A 14,949-nucleotide genomic window follows, 5' to 3' on the forward strand; every position below is an offset into this window, starting at 1 on the left:
TATTGTTTTTCTTCCTCAGTATTAGAATCCTGAATTTTAACCGTGCACATGCCACTCAAAATAAAGACTGCATGTGCCTGCCTTCCCTGCATCTAAGTGTGACCAGTAGATAAGCAGACAACCAACATCTGACCAGTAGGATGTAAGTGAAAGTGGTGTATACAACTTCTGGGATGCATTCTTAAAGCAGGAAGGGACATGCCTTTCTCCCCTGCTGCCTCCTTCTTGCTACCTGGAACATAAACATGTTGGCAGGTGCCCAAGCAGCCATCTTGGACCATAGGTGAAAGCAGCATTTTGGGGATGGTGGAAACTCAAGAAAGAGGCAGCCAGGTTTTTGGTAGTCATGGAGATGTCTTACCAGCCTGAATTGCCTGTGTTTATTGCATGTGAGAAAGAGAAAGACTTTTACCTTATTTGCCTTATTATTACCTAAACATTTGCCTTACTTAAGCCATTGATATTTGAGGAAGTCTGTCCCTTGCAACTGAAACTAATCCTAACACAGTAAGTAATCTGGAATATTTTTTTCTCTCTAGAAGCCTTTAGGGGTTTCTCTTTATCCTAGGTTTTCTGAAGTCTTGATGATGTTTCTAGATGTGATTCTCATTTTATTCATTTTTCTGGGCACTTGGTAGGCCCTTTCCATCTATAGACTTATGCCCAGGAAATTCTTTTATATTATTTCTTTGATAAGTTCCTCTGCTCTATCCCTGAATACCTATTAGTTTGTTATTGAATTGATCCTGTGTCTCTTATCTTTCCACTGCTATTTCCATTGTTTCGTCTCATTTTAATTTATGGAATATTTGATTTTAATTACTCGATGATTTTACTTTTCTATTTTAGCAGTCATATTTTTTACTTTTCAAGGACACTTTCTTTTTGTTGCCATTATTGTTTAGTTTGTTCTTGTTTCTATCTTTTTTTTAACCCCTGAAACAGAGTCTTGCTCTGTCGTCCAGGCTGAAGTCCAGTAGTGCAATCTCGGCTCACTGCAACCTCTGCCTCTTAGGTTCAAGCGACTCTTCTGCCTCAGCCTCCCGAGTAGCTGGGATTACAAGCACACACCACCACACCAGGCTAATTTTTGTATTTTTAGTACAGATGGGGTTTCACTGTGTTGGCCAGGCTGGCCTCAAACTCCTGACCTCAGGTGATCCACCCACCTTGGCCTCCCATAGTGCTGGGATTACAGGTGTGAGCCACCATGCCTGGCCAGTCTGTTCCTTTTTCTTTTGTTTTTTGTTTTTTGTTTTTTTGAGACGGAGTCTCCCTCTGTTGCCCAGGCTGGAGTGCAGTGGCGTGATCTCTGCTCACTGCAACCTCGCCTCTCCTGGGTTCAAGCGATTCTCCTGCCTCAGCCTCCTGAGTAGCTGGGATTACAGGCGAGCACCACCATGCTCAGCTACATTTTTTTGAATTTTTAGTAGAGACAGGGTTTCACCATGTTGGTCAGGCTGGTCTCGAACTCCTGATCTCATGATCCGCCCGCCTCAGCCTCCCAAAGTGCTGGGATTACAGGTGTAAGCCACCAGGCCCGGCCAGTCTGTTCCTTTTTCAAAGCATCTACTCATGTTGTATGAACCTTAGATGGCTTTGAATCTCCAATTTTAGTATATGTGCTGCCAAAGCAAGCATGACTTTGAATCTCTCTGAAGACATAAAGTATTTTAGAGTTCTCTTCTGTCTCCTGAATGAGTTCTGTTTCCTCTAGGGTTGTTTCTGACCTTTGCTTTGTGCAGACTTTTCTCAAATGTGTGCTGATAAGCTGTCAGTTCATGTTTCAGAATGAGACAATAGATTGGGAGCTCTGTGTGAACAGGGTGAGGCTTACTAGTAGGCAAATTCAGGATCTGGGGTAGGAAACAGGTCATGATGCTGGGAGACCCCAGAGGGCTTTTTGCAAAGGTCTTTTCTCTGGGACCATCCAATTTCTTTGGAGAAGAGTCTTCAAATGGTATTCCTGTGTGGTAGATGCCAAGTTTCTGGGCATTCAGATGCAACAGGACCTTCATTTAATCCCTAACTCTCTGCCCAAGTCTTATCCTCACCTTTAGTCCTGCGACTATTGGTATATTAGTCCGTTTCTACACTGCTGTAAAGATACTACCTGAGACTGGGTAATTTATGAAGAAAAGGGATTTAATTGACTCACAGTTCCTCATGGCTGGGGAGGCCTCAGGAAACTTACAGTCATGGAGGAAGGCAAAGGGGAAGGAAGGCACAACTTACATGGTGGCAGGAGAGAGAAAGTAAAGGGAGAACTGCCAAACACTTATCAAACAACCAGATCTCGTGAGAACTCCCTCACTGTCATGAGAACAGCATGGAGGAAATCACCCCCCTCATCCAATCACCTCCCACCAGGCCCCTCCTCCAACATGCCAGGATTACAATTCGAGATGAGATTTGGGTGGGGACACAAAGCCAAACCATATCAGTCAGTTCTGCAAGACATACCACCTTCCTCCTTAGCTACATCCACCTCCATAGTACGCTAGGCTACTCCTCCATCTCTTTTATGTCTTTTTTATTGGCTAACTGCTACAATTTGTTGAAATTTCTTATTTGCTGATATCTCTCCCTTCCAGCCTCTTCATTATTGTGGATTTGTACCTTTTTATTTTCTTTGCTGTCATTTTAGTGCAGTCTTGTTAAGGAGGGGAAATTTTAAAAATAAATAAATATTGTCAGCCAGGCACAGTGACTCTCATCTGTAATCCCAGCACTTTGGGAGGCCGAGGTGGGTGGATCACCTGAGGTAAGGAGTTCGAGACCAGCCTGGCCAACATGGTGAAACCCTGTCCTACTAAAAATATAAAAAATTAGCCAAGCATGGTGGTGGGCGCCTGTAATCCCAGCTACTCAGGAGGCTGAGGCAGGAGAATTGCTTGAACCTGGGAAGTAGAGATTGCAATGAGCTGATATCACACCGTTACACTCCAGCCTGGGCAACAAGAGTGAAACTCCGTCTCAAAAAATAATAATAATAAATAAATAAATATTGTCAGAACACCATTTTAAACTCAATTAGTAATAATATTCAAAAAGCCTGAGACTATATTTTTGTCATCTTTAAAAACAACAGGCCAGGCACAGCGGCTCACACCTGTAATCCCAGCACTTTGGGAGGCCACGGCAGGTGGATCACTTGAGCTCAGGGGTTCAAGACCAGCCTGGGCAACATAGTAAGACCCCATCTCTACAAAAAATACAAAAATTAGCCAGGCATGGTGGCACCCACCTGTGGTCTCAGCTACTCAGGAGGCTGAGATGAGAGAATCACCTGAGCCTGGGAGGCAGAGTTTGCAGTGAACAGAGATCATGCCACTGCACTCCAGCCCGGGTGACAGCACAAGACCCTGTCTCAAATAAAAATATCAATTAAAAAAAAAAAAGATCATTGCATTATCAATGAAAACTTCTAGAACTCTTCCTATATGAATCCCTGTTAATCTCCGCATTCTGTTTAGATAATTGATATCTGAGTGCAAAGCATGGCTCTTACTTTTATTTCATAATGTTAGATTTTTCTTGGTTCCAGTCTGGGAATCTGTTTGTCTTTGATTTACTTGTTTGTTTTTAATAACTCTCAGATGCATAGAACTGGATTAATCATAATCCTTGGCTCAACACACTCATAGCTGTCTTTTATATTTATTTATTCTTCATTTGTTTGTCCACTTTTTAATTTATTTAATTAATAGACTATTTTTTAGCAGTTTCAGGTTTACAGAAAAATTGAGTGAAAAGCACAGAGAGTTCCGATATATCCTTATTTCCCACTCCAATTTCCCTTATTATTAAAATCTTGAATTAGTAGGGGGCATTTGTTTCAACTGATGAGCCAATACTGATATACTATTAATTAAAATCCATAGCTTACATTAGGGTTCATTCTTATACATTCTATGGGTTTTAACAAACATCCATTTTTTTTTAAGTGACTGCTTTAATGTATTAGGCAAAATTTTACATAAAATCAGAAATCTATGATCTGTCCCTGCTCGGATTTGTAAAAAACGCAAGATTCATCAGAAGCCATGTGCAGTCAGACCCCAGCTGGCCGGCAGTGCAGATCTGGAGTCCAGCCTCATGGCTGCACTACTTTCCATTCTCTGCATTGAACATTCATTCTGTCAGCATCCACTCCAGCTTCACTGAGTCAGCAGCAGACTTGCGGATCCCATCAGAGAGCTTCTCCACAGCCATCTGCATCCATTTATTTTTCATTTTTATTTTATTTATTTATTTTTTGAGACAAGGTCTCACTCTGTTGTCCTAGCTGGAGGGCAGTTCACTGTAGACTCAATCTCCCAGCCTCAAGTGATTTTCCTACCTCAGCCTCCCGAGCAGCTGAGACTACAGGCACACACCACCACACCCAGCTAATTTTTTATTTTTTATAAAGACAGGGTCTCACTATGTTGTCCAGGCTGATCTCAAACTCCTGGCTTCAAGTGATCCTCCCACCTGGGCCTCCCAAAATGCTGGAATTACAGGCATAAACCACCACACCCAGCCCCATTTATTTTTAATAATGTAATGAAGATCTGTGAACCTACCACCAAAATTGTATAGCATCAGTGACAAATTTAATCTACCGATATTCTTCTCCCCATCTCATCCCCAGGGAATCACTATCCTGAATTCGTATTTCTTATTCTCTCTCCCTGATGGAGTTAGGGGTTTTGTTATTGCTGTTTTGCTACCGCAGACTGCTGTAAGGAATATCCTTATACATGACTCCTGGTGTTATACAAGAGTTTCTCTTGAGTATATCTAGAGTGGAGTTCCTGGGATATATAAAAATGTCCAGTGTTACAAAATAATAATAATAAATTGGTTTTCAAAGCAGTTGTACCAATTTATACTCCAACCAGCAATGTATAAGCAGTCCCATTGATCCACAGCCTCTTTAATTGTCAGACTTTTCAATTTTGGCCATTCAGATGCAGAATGGGATTTAATTGTCTTGAATTCCATTTCCCTGATTACTAGTAAAATGAGCATCTCTTCAGAAGTTTATTGACTATACATGTTCACATTTTCTCTTCTAGGAACTGTTTGGTCATGTTTCCCCCCCAACCCCGCCTTTTTATTTATTTATTTATTTTGACTGGGCTAGTTGTTCTTTCTTACTAATTTTACATAGTCTTTTTTTTTCTTTTCTTTTCTTTTCTTTTTTTTTTTTTTGAGACAAGAGTCTCGCTCTGTCGCCCAGGTTGGAGTGCAGTGGTGCCATCTTGGCTCACTGCAACCTCCACTTCCTGAGTTCAAGCGATTCTTCTGCCTCAGCCTCCCAAGTAGTTGGGACTACAGGCACACACCACCATGCCTGGCTAATTTTTCTTTTTTTTTTGTATTTTTAGTAGAGATGGGGTTTCACCATGTTGCCCAGGATGGTCTCGATCTCTTGACCTCATGATCCACCTGCCTCAGCCTCCCAAAGTGCTGGGATTACAGGTGTGAGTCACCTCACCCGGCCAGTCTTTTTTTTTCTTTTTTAAGGCTAGACATAATTTTACATATTCTTGACACCTATCTGTTATTGGTTATCTGCATTACAAATATCTTCTTTGTAGTGTTTGTTTGTTTGTTTGTTTGTTTGAAGACGGGGTCTGTCTCTGTCTCCCAGGCTGGAGTGCAGTAGCAATAACACAGCGCACTACAGCCTGGAACTCCCAAGCTCAAGAGATCCTCCCACGTCAATCTCCTGAGTAGCTGGGACTACAGGCACACACCACCACGTCTGGCTACATTTTTTTTTTTTTTTTTTTTGTAGAGACAGAGTCTCACTATGTTGTCCAGGCTGTTCTCAAACTCCTGGGCTCAAGCAATCCTCCCACCCCAGCCTCCTAGAATACTGGGATTATAGGCGTAAGCCACCTCACCCAGCCCTCTGGAGTATTTTTACTTTAAGATTCCTTTTCAGAAAAAGAAGTTCTGGGTTTTAATGTAGTCAACTATATCAATCTTCTATTTATGTATATATATATATGTATGTGTGTATGTATTTTTAGAGACGAGGTCTTGCTCTGTCACCCAGGCTGGAGTGCAGTGGCACTATCATAATTCACTGTTCACTGTAACCTTGAACTCCCAGCCTCAGCCTCCCAAAGGGCTGAGATTACAGGCATGAGCCATCATGCCTGGCCTATATCAGTCATTTATGGTTAGCACTGGGTTTTTTTTGTTGTTGTTGTTTGTTTGTTTTCAGACAGAGTCTTGCTCTGTCACCCAGGCTGGAGTGCAATGGTACAGTCTCAGCTCACTGCAACCTCTGCCTCCTGGGTTCAAGCGAGTCTCGTGCCTCAGCCTCCCGAGTAGCTGGGATTACAGGCGTGTGCCACGCACCTAACTAATTTTTTTGTATTTTTAGTAGAGACGGGGTTTCACCATGTTCCCCAGGCTGGTCTTGAACTCCTGACCTGAGGTGTTCTGCCCGCCTCAGCCTCCCAAAGTACTGGGATTACAGGCGTCAGCCACCATGCCCATCCTATGGTTAGCACTTTTAAGGCCTTTTTAAAGAATTGCCCCAAAGTCAAAAAGATTTTCACTTACACTTTCTCCTCGAATTTTCAAAGTGCTATTGTTGATATGGACTTTTGGTTAAAAAGTTGGGTACAAATCCAATTTCATTTTTCCATGTCTATAACTATGTTTTCCACTTCCATTTATTGAATAGTTTCCCTTTCCCCACCAGGGAGACTGAGGCCAGAGAGATTCAGCAACTTGTCAAAGATCACACAGCTAATAAGTGTCAAACCTAGGCAGTCTCCCTCCAGAATCTGCCATAGTTTTCATCTCTGCAATACTGTCTTTTGCTTCTATTATGTAAATTAAATGCAAATCTCTGGCAGGCTTTCAATTCTATTCCACTCATCATTTTGTCCATTCCTGCATCAACTCCACACTGTTTTAATTTTTAGGGCCTTTTCATAAATCTTGATATCTGGTTGGGCAAGTCATATGGTTTGGATCCGTGTCCCTACCCAAATCTCATGTTGAAATGTAACCCTCAATGCTGGAGATGCGGCCTGGTGAGAGGTGATTAGATCATGGGGGCAGTTTCTCGTGGTTTAACACTATTCCCCCTTGATGCTGTCATGGCAATAGTGAGTTCTCATGAGATCTGGTTGTTTAAAAGTGTGTGGCACCTCCCCACTCTTGCTCCTGCTCCTGCCCCTGCCGTGTAAGATATATCTGCTTCCCTTTCATCTTCCGCCATGATTGGAAGCTTCCAGAGGCCTCCCCAGAAGCAGATGCTGCCATGCTTCCTGTACAGGCTGCAGAACTGTGAGCCAATTAAACCTCTTTTCTTTATAAATTACCCAGTCTCAGCTGGGCGCAGTGGCTCACACCTGTAATCCCAGCATTTTGGGAGTCTGAGGTTGGTGGATCATTTGAGCTCAGGAGTTCAAGACCAGCCTGGGCAACGTGGGGATACCCCATCTCTATTAAAAAAATACAAAAAATTAGCTGGGCATGGTGGCATGTGCCTGTAGTCCCAGCTACTGGGGAAGCTGAGGTGGGAAGATCACTTGAGCCTGAGAGGCAGAAGTTGCAGTGAACTGAGATCATGCCACTGCACTCCAGCCTGGGTGACAGAGTGAGACCCCACCTCAAAAAATAAAAATAAAAAATAAATTATCCAGTCTCAGGTATTTCTTTATAGCAATGCAAGAGCAGATTAATACAGCATGTCTAACCACCTTATTCTTTAGAAATGCCTTAGCTATTTTTTTTATCTTTATTCTTATACACATATTTCAGAATCAGTATGTCAAGCTCCTTAGAAATCCCTGTTGGAATATCAGATTGGAGTTGCATTAAATTTATTTATTTATTTATTTATTTATTTATTTATTTATTTTTTAGTTGGAGTTTTGCTCTTGTTGTATTTTTGGTAGAGACAGGGTTTCTTCATGTTGGTCAGGCTGGTCTCGAACTCCTGACCTCAGGTGATCCACCCACCTCGGCCTCCTAAAGTGCTGGGATTACAGGCATGAGCCACCGCCCCCGGCTATCTATTCATTTAAGGAGAATTTATACCTTTATCATTGTTAAGTCTTTCTCACCATTTATTTAAGTCTTTTTAATGCCCTTCAGTTAAGTATTAACTTTTTTCCATGCTGGTTTTGCAGTTTTTACTCCTTAGACATTTTATAATGTTCCTTAGATACTTCTTTTAGTGCATTATAAATAGGTCTTTCTCATTACATTCTCTTCACCTGGGGCCCATGTTTCCCAAGGCATCACGGCTGGGCTGCAGGGGTTCTGTGAACCTTCTGAGACCCTATGTGCATTTTGTTGGGGAGTTCTGTACTCCTGCCAGATTCCCAAATAGCAACTGCCACCAGTACTAAATGTTTCTCATGTGACAGGTATTCCCCTGAGCACTTTACAAGCCCCACAACCACCCCGAAACATAAAGGCAGTTATTCTCCTCATTTTCTGGATGAGGACACTCATGCTCACACAGATTAAGTACTTTGCCTGAAGTCACACAGCTGAGAAATTAACAGCCAGCATTCAAACCAGTCTGTCTGACCCCAGAGCTGTACACTTAACCTCTGTACTTGGTAGCCTTCAGAGAGATTGATGGGCCCTGCTCTAAGCCTAGGCACTTGGCCTCTCTGGGCTCCTGTTTGCTTATCTGTAAAATGGGGAAAAGAATTACCTCTTCACCTCCATCTCAGGGCTTTTTGGAGAGTTGCTGAGGCCACAGATGGAAAAGAGGCTCTATAAGCTCTAAAGTGCTGCCACGAGGCAGGTGAGGTAGCGGAGAAGGCAGGGGCCCGGGGTTGCAGAGCTGGCAAAGGCCCAGCCCTCTGTCCCATCATCACTGCTAGCTTCCCAGGCAGCCTCTTCCCAGGAGATGGAGGACCCCCAGGCCGAGCTGGGGAGAGGCTGTGTCCCCTTAACACTGCTCTGCACCAGGGCCTGGGCTGAGCGAGGTGGAGACACAGAATCAGACATGGCCACGTTGGGGAAGGCCCATATCTGGTGGGTCTGACCTTAATAGATGGTGACAGCAAGGGGTGAAAGTGCCATGACACAGTCAGGCCTGGGGGTGGCAGGAGCACAGAGAGGAGACTGGTCCAGCCCGGGGAAGCCAGGGAAAGCTTCCAGGTAGAGGTGTTGTGGTATCTTTTTTTTTTTTTTTTGAAACAAATCCAACGAAGTTTTTTTGTTTTGTTTTGTTTTGTTTTTTGAGACAGAGTCTTGCTCTGTCACCCAGGCTGGAGTGCAGTGGCACGATCTCGGCTCACTGCAACCTCTGCCTCCTGGGTTCAAGTGATTCTCCCATCTCAACCTCCTGAGTAGTTGAGATCACAGGTGTGTGCCACCACGCCCAACTAATTTTTTTGTATTTTTAGTAGAGACAGGGTTTCACTATGTAGGCCAGACTGGTCTCGAACTCCTGACCTCAAGTGATCCACCCACCTCGGCCTCCCAAAATGCTGGGATTACAGGTGTGAACCACCACACCTGGCCCCTGTAGTGGCATCTTGTACCACCCTGGCCAGTTCCCCTTCCCTAGACGACCATCACCCACCTTCACTTAGGGCTTCCTCCAACCCAGCCCTAGGAAGCAGCCAGGTCAACTTCTGAAGATGTGCCCCTGTCTAGAACACTTTAGTGACCTCTGCTGCCCTTACAACAAAATCCATAGTCCTCCCTATGGTCTTTCATCTGGCCCCTGCCCCTCCTTTCCTGGTCTTGCCCCACACTCATTACACTCCAACCCCACTGATTTCCTCAGACTCACCCAGCTCTCTCCTGCCTCCACCGCAGCACTGCTGGGCCCTCTGCCTAGAGCAGCCCCTGCACCCCCCAACATAAACACACACACTCTCCCTGGAAAGCTCCTTCTCACCCCTGGATCTCAGCTTACATGGCTCCTCCTCAGACCTCAGAGACACCTTTCCTGACCACCCCATCTAAAGAAGGCTGCCATCTCAAAAAAAAAAAAAAAAAGAAGAAGAAGAAGAAGGCTGCCCCAGGCTTTCTATTCTGTCTCAGCCCCTTGTTTCTTTCCTAGCTTCTATTATAACTTCCAATTATTTTATCTAGTTCTTGTTCTCTCTCCTGTCTCTCCTATCCCTTCCCATACAAATGCTTCATGAGGGCAAGGGTCATGCCTGCTTATTCTCAATAGTCTCCCCAGTGCCTGGCCACAGCAGATACTCAAAAAATATTTGTTGGATGAATGAATGAATTAGCAAATGAATGAATGAATGAATGAATGAATGAATGGACTGGATCTTAAAGGAGCTCGAGCTGCACTGCCCAATACAATAGCCACTAGCCACATGTGGCTAAATTTAAATGAATTAAAAGTAAATAAGTTAAAAATTCAGCCCTTCAGTTGTACTAGTCATATTTCAAGGACCCAACAGCTACATGTGGCTCATGGCTACCATATGGGATAGTAGGGATATAGAACATGTCCGTCATTCAGGACATTCTACTGGACAGCGCTGCTCTGCATGATCTTAAAGGCAGAGAAGGTGGACCGGGCATTAGGAGCAGGGGCACAGCATGTACCAAAACCTACAAGTGGGAAAGCATAGTAATGGTGTGCCCTGGAATAAAGAAGGGGGGCACTTCGCCCCATCTCTACACAGCCCTGTTTCTTATTAGAAACTTTGGCTTAAGGCAAGGGAGGATATTGGAGCAGGGAGAGTTCTGAGACAAGCTGGTTCCATCCATCCCCATCAGAAGCGGAAACTGTGACCCAGACCGGGAAGGGATTTACTCAAGGTCATAGAGAAAGTCGCATAAATGGGGCCAGAACCTGAGGCTCCTGATTCCTGGTGAATGGAGTCAGTTTCCCCCTACCAGGCTCATAAGCACCTCCTCCCTCCTTCCTGGGTCCCGTCCCCCGACAGCCAGGCCATCAAGTTCACAGAGCCCCCCAGGTACTTACACTGGCCACTCTTATCTCTTATTTACTCACTAAAGTAACCCTCCCAGCATCTGACCCTTAGAATTTTAGACATCCCAAGGAGAATAGCTGCTTATAACCATTTGCTAATTACACGTATGGATGTCAATTAATTCATTTAGCTAATTAGCCACTCGATGAGCACCACGCACCAAAGAACTGTAAAAGACAGGCATATGGTGAGAGAGCGGGATGGCTGGGTGCTCATGCAGCATGCAGGGATGGGGAGGGCAGGCAGTGGCTCCAGCTCCCCACCTCCAGATGAGTGGAGGGAGGCAGCTTAATGGCTGGGGGAACAGAGCTGCCACCGCCACTGCTGTTGCCGCTGCTGCTGCCATAAAGCATAATTACAGCTTCCTACTAATAGTGCTGGGAAAACACACACGCACACACATAATCATGTGCACAGACAAGCACACATATGAACGCATGTGTCTATTTACACATACCCACACTCAGATGCACACAAACATAGCACGCACATATCCATAGGTACAATGTACATGCACACACATGGACACACACAGGTAATGGACATGTGGGATCATGTGAGATCAATCCGCAGAAGTGTTCTTAATCCAGTGCTATGCTTGGTGGAGGCTAGAAGGGAATTCTCTTTTATTGCACCCAACTTTGTGCCAAGCACTGTGTTCAGCCCTTCCACATACAGTATTACTTAATCCTCACATAATCTCACAAATAATGAATTATCTTCACTCTGCAGAAAGGAAACAGAGGCTCAGAAAAGCTAAGACATTTGCACAGGACCACAGCTGGTAAGTGGCAGAGGAAGGGGTGATTTCTTTGCCTCCATGACCACAGGCTGCAGAAGCAGGGGGAGGGAAAGGGGATTTTCATCTGCTTTAGAGAAAATAATCTTTTTGTGGGGGACCAACTGCTTCAGAAGTGAAAATGGGCTGTTCACAGGCTTCATTCCACAGGGCTGAGAAGAAAAATTGAATACTGATGAGAAAGAAGACGGATAGAAGAGAGAGACATGCAATTGGGACTCTAACACAAATGCCATTCTCCCTGGGAAGGGACTAGCCCAGTCAGCAGCCACCTCACTCCATGAGTTGGTTCTGAGGCCCCCTCTGTGCCAGGCAGCTCGGGACACAAGGTGAATTAGATCCAACCTCACAGCCATGTGAGGCAGACAGAGTGACACAGACTCTGTCACCAGAAGAGCAAGCATTTGAACGGGCTGTCAGATGGAGAGCCCAAGCTCTTTCTGCTCTAGGTTCCCTCCCTCTGCTGCAGTTGGGAGAGGCTGGGCTGGGAAGCCCACATGAGCCGTTGCAGCTCCCTGCAAGGGACTCTCACCTCCTCTCTCAGGCCTCCTCTCCCTGGGCTCCTGGCCTGGCCCTTCACACCTTTCTCCAGCTCCATCATGACTGCAGGCTTTGGCCTTCCCTCAGGAAAAGAACGAATTTTTCTCCACAAAATTCTACAATCTCTTCCAGCCTCTCCTTTTAGCTACTGTCATATCCATTCACCAAAGTGATAACAGAAGACCACAAGTCAGATGACTCATATATTCACCTATTCAATAAACACTCCAGAGCATTCCTCTGGCCTAGGACTGATGAGTCTCACAATCTTCTAAGCAAAAAATAGAACAAAAAACAAAAAAACCTGCCAGACACAATGGCTCCCACCTGTAATTCCAGCACTTTGGGAGGCCAAAGTGGGAGGATCACTTGAGCTCAGGAGTCCAAGACCAGCCTGGGCAACATGGAGAAACCCTATCTCTACAAAAAATACAAAAATTAGGCAGGTGTGGTGGCATGCACCTCTAGTCCCAGCTACTCAGGAGGCTGAGAGAGGAGAATTGCTTGAGTCCAGGAGGTTGAGGCTATAGTGAGCTGTGATCGCACCACCTCACTCCAGCCTGGGCAACAGAATGAGATCCTGTCTCAACAGAAAAGAAAAGCCCTGTAGTTCAAGTCTTAGCTCACATCAACATGGCTGGGGGAGGTAGCTCACACCTGTAATCCCAGCACTTTGGGAGGCTAAGGCAGGCAGATCGCTTGAGCCCAGGAGTTCAAAACCAGCCTGGGCAACATAGTGAGACCCCCATCTCTACAAATAATAATAATAATAATAATAATAATAATACAAAAATTAGCCAGGTATGGTGGCACACACCTGTAGCCCTAGCTACTCAGGAGAGGTTAAGGTTGAAGTGAGCTATGATCGTGCCACTATACTCCAGCCTGGGCAACAGAATAAGACTCCATCTCTCTCTCCTTCTCTTTCTCTCTGTCTCTCTCTCTCTCTGTGACAAGGCCTGGCTCTGTCACCCAGGCTAGAGTGCAGTGGCACCATCTCAGCTCACTGCAAACTCTGCCTCCCAGGCTCAGGTGATTCTCCCACCTCAGCCTCCTGAGTAGCTGAGACTACAGATATGCGCCACCACACCCAGCTAACTTTTGTATTTTTTATAGAGTTTTAAAGTACTAAATTTTAAAGTTCTAAGTTTCACCGTGTTGCCCAGGTTGGTCTCGAACTCCTGACCTCAAGTGATCCGCCCACCTCAGCCTCTCAAAGTGCTGGGATTACAGGTGTGCGAGCCCATCTCTCTCTCTCTCTCCCTTTTTTTTTTTTTTTTTTTCCTTCTGAGATGGAGTTTCACTCTTGTTGCCCAGGCTGGAGTGCAATGGTGCCATCTTGGCTGACTGCAACCTCTGTCACCTGGGTTCAAGCGATTCTCCTGCCTCAGCCTCCCGAGTAGCTGGGCTTACAGGCGTGTGCCACCACGCCCAGCTAATTTTTTTCTATTTTTAGTAGAAACAGCGTTTCACCATTTTGGCCAGGCTGGTCTCGAACTCCTGACTTCAGGTGATCCGCCCGCCTCGGCCTCCCAAAGTGCTGGGATTACAGGCTTGAGCCACCGCGCCCGGCCAATCCCATCTCTTAAAAAACAAAAACAAAGAAACATGGCATCCAGTACTACCAGTTAAAAATCTTTCTGTTGTAAGTGACAGAAAATCCAACACAAGCAAGCCTCAACAAAGAGGAAATTCGCTGGCCCACATAACTGAGAAGCCTAGGGGTGTTGTGCTGCTTCAGGCATGGCTGATCCAGGGGCTCCAGCAAAGTCACCAAGCCGTCTTTCTCCACCCCTTCTCTTACTGGCCCCTGTGTGTTGGCTTCACTCTAAGGATCTACATAACGATGACAGGGCAGCAGCGGCTCCAGCTTCACATCACCTCAGTCAAGTCCACCTGGAAAGAGGGGCTTTTCTTTTTTTTTCTTTTGAGACGGAGTCTTACTCTGTCGCCCAGGCTGGAGTGCAGTGGCGTGATCTCAGCTCACTGCAACCTCCGCCTCCCGGATTCAAGCGATTCTCCTGCCCCAGGCTCCCGAATAGCTGGGATTACAGGCGCCAGCCACCGGGCCCGGCTAATTTTTGTATTTTTAGTAGAGACGGGATTTCACCATATTGGCCAGGCTGGTCTCAAACTCCTGACCTCGTGATCCACCCGCCTCAGCCTCCCACCGTGCTGGGATTACAGATGTGAGCCACGGAGCCCAGCCTGGGGCTTTTCCAAGATCTCCTATGGCCGCACTTGGACTCACTCTGATTGGATGCACTCAGGTCACATGCCTACCTCTGAGCCAATCACCACAGGCAGCGGAATGGTATGTTCAGATTGGCTGGATCCAGGGGTGGAGTCCCGCCCAAAGCACTTGGACCGGGAATAGGGAGGGGCGACCCCCAAATGTCAGAAGGAGGACTGGATAAGGACCAGGAGGCAAACTACCAATATCCACTACAGTGTTCTAAGGTTTCTTTTTTTTTCTTGTTTTGTTTTGTTTTTGAGACAGAGTCTCGCTCTCTCGCCAGGCTGGAGCGTAGTAGGGCGATCTCAGCTCACTGCAACCTCCGCCTCCCGGGTTCAAGTGATTCCCGCACCTCAGCCTCTCGAGTAGCTGGGACTACAAGCCCCCGCCACCATGCCCGGCTAATTTTTGTACTTTTAGTAGAG

General features: G+C 45.6%; 1 long non-coding RNA gene across 1 annotated transcript; it reads left to right on the top strand.

Moving 5' to 3' along the window:
• The first annotated feature begins 261 nt into the window (after positions 1–261).
• Positions 262–12,601, top strand: LOC129524343 (uncharacterized). Its single transcript, XR_008668131.1, has 3 exons — positions 262–507; positions 11,682–11,733; positions 11,899–12,601. It is a non-coding gene; the product is annotated as an uncharacterized lncRNA (long non-coding RNA).
• Positions 12,602–14,949: the final 2,348 nt, after the last annotated feature.

The sequence above is a fragment of the Gorilla gorilla genome, chromosome 1 (genome assembly GCF_029281585.2).
Source record: "Gorilla gorilla gorilla isolate KB3781 chromosome 1, NHGRI_mGorGor1-v2.1_pri, whole genome shotgun sequence".
Lineage (NCBI taxonomy): Eukaryota > Metazoa > Chordata > Mammalia > Primates > Hominidae > Gorilla > Gorilla gorilla.